Source organism: Lissotriton helveticus, chromosome 2_1 (assembly GCF_964261635.1).
Source record: "Lissotriton helveticus chromosome 2_1, aLisHel1.1, whole genome shotgun sequence".
Lineage (NCBI taxonomy): Eukaryota > Metazoa > Chordata > Amphibia > Caudata > Salamandridae > Lissotriton > Lissotriton helveticus.
Window position 1 is genome coordinate 630428783 of NC_136059.1, and position 7049 is coordinate 630435831.

General features: G+C 46.6%; 1 long non-coding RNA gene across 1 annotated transcript; it reads left to right on the forward strand.

The window, feature by feature from the left end:
• The first annotated feature begins 312 nt into the window (after positions 1–312).
• Positions 313–6717, forward strand: LOC144819453 (uncharacterized). The gene is made up of 2 exons (XR_013607377.1): positions 313–426; positions 6135–6717. It is a non-coding gene; the product is annotated as an uncharacterized LOC144819453 (long non-coding RNA).
• The last annotated feature ends 332 nt before the right edge of the window (positions 6718–7049 follow it).

Genomic DNA, 7049 nt, shown 5'->3' on the forward strand with positions numbered 1-7049 from the left:
TTATCTTTATTGAACTCCAAAAGCGTGTAGAAGTACTTTTCTACACTGGCGACGATTGTGAGTGTTCCCTACGCAACATTGTCAGCGATTGGAATTTCTACAAATATCGCGTGATTAAGAAAACAAGCTTTCTGCCTTCGAGGATACTATTGGCTGTTGGAAGCTTTGGGCAAACCTTTTCCTGTGGAATATCGTATCCTATTGGGTGTCTTGACGTCAACTTGCAACCACACACTGCTCATCTTTCAAAAAGGTTTCCACTGTCATTGGTTGCTAAGACGGAAGAGGCACCGCCTACATTAACCAAGTTAACAACGGCGCTGGGTAAACTTGATGTGTTCGGGCCACGCTATACACACAAGTTATAAAGCCCGGTTTTAGCGCGATCGACTGAGGAGCTCACAGTGCAATATCAAGGATCTTTCGGTCAGTTGTGAGTATTCATCTGTGACAAGCACACATATATTTGCGTGTCATAACATTAACTTTGTTATATTTATAACATCTGTGACACGCACACATTAATTCTACATTAAATTATAGTTGCAAGCGGGATTAAAAGCAAACATAAACGAGCATGACTGGAATTCAACCCCCTCCATCTTTTCTCACACTGCCAGGTGAACCCCAAATTGAATGGGAGATATGGGAGGCAATGTTTCTTGCATATGTGGATGTTCTTGAAGAGGAAGAATATGAACCAGATAGGAAATTAGCCCTACTCAAACATTGTCTTGGTGGTATTTTCTACAATACACACTCCTGCTTTTCTCCAAGCCTGTTTAAAGTGCCACCATTTAGTGAAGACGCCACTGACTACTCATAAACAAGCCTGCCTTGTGTTGTAACACCCACACTCCTCCGAAGCTTGTGCGATCCTTGAGACCCACTAAAACCTAACCATTCTCACGAATCACGCCCATGTTTTGATAGTAAAATCACCCAAGAAGCGCTGTTACAAGTTACATGGACGTCTCTCTGTATGAAGAAATGTCACATACAAACCACCCATGGGCGTCCGCAGGGGGGGGCAAGGAGGGGCGCTTGCCCCCCCCTGGAGTGACCCTCCTTGCTCCCTCTGTGGACGCCCATGAAAACCGTGACTTCAAGACGGGGTTCTCACTCTCTTTCCTCTCCTTTCTTTTATTTGCTTCCCTGTGAAATGGATCCAAAAAAGGAAAGACGCTTTTGCTGGAAATGTCATATTTTTCTGACATTTTAATTCCAAAGTGCAGCATTGGGAATAAAAGGCTAAAAATATAAAAAATAGATAAATAACTAAATAAAGTAAGACAGAGTGGTAGCAAACTGGACAAAATGATTTTATTCACACTGAAACACATTAGCGCCACTTTTACAGAGTTTGCCAGTGAAGCGCTATTTTTGTTTTCTTGTCTTTGTTTTCCTTGGACTTGGAACTAGTGCACCAATCCTGGAGGTAATGCTATGTGTGGATTGGAAAACAAAATGTGTACTGCGGCTCTGCGTCCAGGGATGTGGTCTTTTTACCATACTGCTTACCTTTTGTAAGGGTATAAGCAATGGACATTGAAATGGGTCCATTCAGGGCCCTGTAGTCGTGTCCTGAACTATTCAGGCAAAAGCACTCACTGATTTCTGAATAGTGAGTGTAAAAGCATTAAGGTAACCATGTTGTTCCTGCTGACATTTTCCATGGTTTGCAAAATTTTGCATTTCCTATAAGTGTTTGCTTTTTCCAGGATGTTGTTACTTTTTTTTTTTTGTAGGCCGCATATTGCTCTTGTCTAGTGCGTAATATAAATTGAGCCGCATCCAGGTGTTTATAGCGGGCAACAATTGGGTTGTAGATGAAGACAGTGGGAGTTTTTCTCAGTGGGGCAGTACGGTGTTCAGTGGGGGAGAGGATGTGGCACTATGGTCAGAGCTGCTGAATTTTGAACTGGGAACCAGGTTCAGCCTTAATAAAAAGTCCACCAGACCACTCTCCTGCGAGAGCACAATCACATGCTAGACCTTAGAAGGCTTCGCAACACCTTAGAAGTCCTGGTGTCTTCGCACCAGCAGGTGGTCCCTAGCATGACAAGTGTAGGTTAACCTTCCAGGCTTGTCTACCACTATCCATACTGAAGTTCACCTCCAGTCTTGCTGGCAGGCTTATGAAGCAGCACGCCCTAGAACAACAGTCACTGAGGTCACAGGACCCGTGAGAAGGGCCAGCTCTAGGGCGGTGCAACCAGTGTGACCGTACCGGGTGCTGACTTTAGGTGGAGGCATCATGTTTGCAAGTATATTATGGTTTTAAAAACACTTGTTGTCTCCTTCCTGGCCTCCAGCAATTTTCGGCAACAATAAAAATGTCATGATGACTCTGGTGATTAATGTTCTTCCTAGAGAGAGATCAGAATTTTGTCTAGTGGAAGTTTTGACTCATGGAAAGGTAGCTCAGAGGGTTAATGTACCGGCTGCATAGAACATGCGCCATGCAGATCACAAAGTGCACATAATGTAAATAGGTCAGTGAGCTACTGCTTTTGTCAGAGAGATCCTTTTGTTACTTGCAGTTTATAAGTTAAAATCCTAACTTAGAACAGTGAGCTATTAACTGTCATCTAAGAGCTGCATACAAACTGCAAGGTATAAATTAGAGCGTTATGTTCCATCCCCCCACCCCAGTCTTAGATTATCCTGATGTCCCAAAAAGTGTTCTTTTGGACAGAAATCAATTCTGATTATTAAGGAGAACCCCCAACCATGGTATTACGTTTTAAATTCCGGGTATTGTGTTTCTCCACACCAATCACTATAGTATGGTCTACTAGTATGGTTGTCATGGGACTCCTACACCTTGTAGTCCTTAGTCTTATGTATCATTTTCTATACAGTTATTTACACACATATTGATTGTCTCTGTGTAATGTGTGTGATATAAAGTGCTCTGACACCCTACAATGGTATGAGTGGTGCTGTAAATCAAATTAAATGCATCTGAGAGAGAGTGGTTATGGAAACTTGGGGGGCTCAGTTAAAGGGTGGTAGTGAGGGAATCCATGGAAGAGGTGGTCATTGGGGGGCACTAACAAACATTAATGCACAGGACACCACCAGTGCTATGGCTGGCCCTGCCCTTGAGGCCAGTCTGCCTCACCCATAGGTTCCTCCATTGGCCTTGTTTCAGCAGTAGTAGCTGCAACTCACCAGGGATTGCCAATGCAGGACTTGCACGCACACCAAACTAAGGGCCCGATGTAGGTAGGCATTTACCGGTCGGTAACGGCCGAAAATCGGTATTTTCGGCCGTTACCGACCGGTATTAAGCATTTGGGATGTAGGAGTCCGAAAATCGTCAGATTCGGTAAATTTACCGAATCGGTAAAGTTACCGAATCGGTAAAACACAGAATCGGATAATTTACCGAATCGGTAAATTTACAGAATCGCAATGCTTAGCAAATCGGTAAATTTACCGAATCTGTAAATTTACCGAATTGGTAAATTTACCGATTCGGTAAAATACCGAATCAGTAAATAAGAAGTGGTAAAATTGAATAATGAGATGTAGGTAAGCTCTGAAATACCGAATTTGCTTCAAATTCGGTATTTAAGAGTCGGTATTTACCATGGATTGAAATCAGGTGGTAACCAGGTGCAACCTATAAAAATGGACCCAAAATGCAAATCTTCTTGCACAATGGCGGCATTTTATGTCATTGCAAGACGGCTATGGCTACAAGAGGAAGGAGAGAGGGAATGGCAGAGAGAGGAGCAGGTCTACAGACAGAGGATCACCCTGTTCATGCTCACAGAGGCAGAGATACTCCAGAGGTACAGGTTGGCCCCAGACACCATCACGGACCTCATCAGGGACCTCCACCCACTGTTGAGCATAGTACCCCAAGGGCACACGCTATTCCAGCCCACGTGCAGGTGCTGTGCAGCCTACACCTGCTTGCGTCTGGGAGCTACCAGAGTGTGGTTGCTGCGGTAGGTGGGGTGACCCAGAGCAGCCTGTCAAGATTTTTCAACAAATTCCTTGACGCCATGTTACAGAGGATGGAGCATTATATATCTTTTCCTGCAACCCATGCTGAACTGGTCCAAACAAAATCTGACTTTTACCAGATGGCAAGATTCCCCAATATAATTTGCTGCATTGATGGCACGCACATTCCCATTTGTCCCCCTGCTGCCACAGAATATATATACCGGAATAGGAAATCAATGTGCAGGTGATTTGCAATGCAAAGTGCGCCATCACTGACCTTGTGGCAAAATTCCCTGGGTGTACACCCGACTCCTATATATTTCAAAACAGCGACATCTATGCACGGCTGACTGCAGGGGAATTTGGTGAAGGATACCTCCTAGGTGAGACACAGTGTGCGACCCCCATAACACCTATTACAGTAAGAAGTACAAGTATGCATGTGAGTAATGTATTCCCATTTCATTTTAGGAGACAATATCTAACCCTGGGCGTAGTGGGGCGTAGTGGGGCTCCGCGGAGCTACGCGGAGAGGGCGAGAAGCTACGCCCACTCCCGCACTCCGCGTAGCCCCACTACGCACCTCCCTCCCGCTCTCCCCTACATACATTATTTAAGGAATTACAGTGATTAAAACAATATTAAAGCACTTACCTTGTCCGGGGCTCGTCCGGGGCTCCCTCTTTGAATAGCGTCCTTTCCTGGATACCAATGCGCATGCGCGGGCGGCCGCGCATGCGCATTTGTTTCCAGGAAAAGGACGCTATTCAAAGAGGGAGCCCCGGACGAGCCCCGGACAAGGTAAGTGCTTTAATATTGTTTTAATCACTGTAATAGCTTAAATAATGTATCTAGGGGAGGGCGGGAGGGAGGCGGGTGGCGGCCGACTCGGCTACGCCCACGGAGTGGGCGTAGTGTTGCCGGCTACGCTGTCTACGCAAAATGCGTAGAAGGCAACACTACGCCTACTCCGTGGGCGTAGCCGAATCAGGCGCCCACCCTTAGTGCATATGCCCTCCGCTCCTTCATACTCACCTCCTACCTCAACCCCTCAACACCCAGCCAAAGGAGATATAACCGGGCCCACAAGAGCACAAGAAATGTTGTGGAGCGTACGTTTGGTATCTGGAAAAGCAGGTTCAGGTGCTTGCACAAGAGTGAAGGTGCAAGGCAGTATACCCCCATCACCTGCTGTAAGATCATTGCTGCCTGTGCTATGTTGCACAACCTTGCTGTGAAGAAGGGTACTGAGGTTGAGTTGTCAGACTATGAGGATCATGACGACGACAGGGCTGTGCCTGAAACACAACCTGCTGGAGTGTCAACACCAAGTGATGGCAGATACAGATGTGATGAGATTACACGCAACTATTTCTGAGTAAGTAATGAGACTGACACCTATGTTGAAAGCACATATTTTGTTTAATGTAGTATATATCTCGGTATGTTAAAGAACAAAATTGCACCAGAAAGCATTTCACTGCAATGCTCACAGTGAGTAAACACACACAGACAGGTGTTGAATGCACCCACCGTAGTTGTATATTGTCACTACGCAGATTTAAATGGCACAAATGTGCAACACAAACTTTCAAATTTCTAAATTGTCTGTTCAATGGCAGTAGCCCATACTAATAACTGTTCATTTGCGGCCACGCTTTGCACTGGCAGATGTATGTGGCTCACTCTGTTCACTGGGTGTTTGGCCTGTAGCCTCACCCTGTCGCCTGCTGCTCCTCCTTGTCTCTACAGCAAGGGGGCTTGCCATTCTGCTCCTACTGGTGCTACCTTCACTCTCCGGCACGTCAATAGCAGTAGTTTGGGCAGTTTGAGCATTAAGTAGAGCCTCTAGCGCACCGGTCATTCTGGCTATGCCCCTTGTCAGCTGATTGCTGTTTTGAATCAGGACTTCCTGACTGTTCATGCTACGCCTGCATAGCAGGGATGTGGCTGTTGCCAGGCGGTGAATAGCTTTCTCAGTTCTCTGTGCACGCTGCTTCTCCCTGCGCCTTGATGTTATTTCAGAGTCCAGTTTTGTGCACAGTTGCTGCATGGATTGGGTCATGTCATGTATCCCTGTAGCCATGTTCTTGTTAACTTCCACCAGTTCCCTGATGCCCTTACCATTTTCCTGCATGTTCATATTGAGGTTGCGCATTTGTCTTTGACAGGACATGATGCCCTTGCCCTGCATCCTCTGAATCCTGACCATGGATCCCTCCAGGCCTTGGAAGACACTGGACCCCTCCCCACGTGCACCTACACTCTTTCCAGGTACTGTGCGGCGTCTAGTGGTACTGGGTACAGGCTGTGCGCTGGCCTGCAGTGTGGCAGTGATGTCAGCTCCAGGCAAGTTGTGTGAGTCTTCACCCACCATTTCACCAGCAGCTGTCTCCATTTCCATCAGTGGGGAAACGACATGCCTCCTGCTAGGTTGTGCTGCAGGTGTCTCAATATCCAGGGATGCTGGCATTTCTGGTGAAGATAACAATAGTTGGGACTGTGATGGTCTTGGGGATGCCTGCATTTCTTCAGTGATGTCAGGTTCTTGGGAAGGTGGCTGCCCACTCGGTACACCTGTGTCCTGTGATGCACTGGGACCTGGCTCATGACTTTCATCCCTCTCGGGTGCCGTGCCTTCTGCCTCCTGTGACAGCCTTCTGGATGTGTGACCTGTGGACATATGAGCGCATATCAGCTAGGTGCAAATGTCTCACAGCCATTACAAATAAACTTAGGAAATTGCACTTATTACATGCTGCCTGCCCTTCATTATGTCTGCAATCATTTGCCTAACTTGGTGGTTACTGTGCTGTATGACATGGTCTTTCCTTAACTGACTACATGTACCATGATGCATTGCTACTGTTTTGCACATTCACACTGGGACTGGGGTAACTTAGCTTCAAGGGGTGATGGATGGATGAGGGTGTGAGGGGAATTGCTGTGCATGCATCTTACCTTTTCTACTTGCAGCTTTCGCCGAGCTGTCCACTTCTCCCAGTCCGTGGACGCTTTCTGGCTCCAAAGTTGTGGCCACCATCTCCTCCAGGTCAGTGAGGGGGTGCTGTGTTCTTTCCTCCACC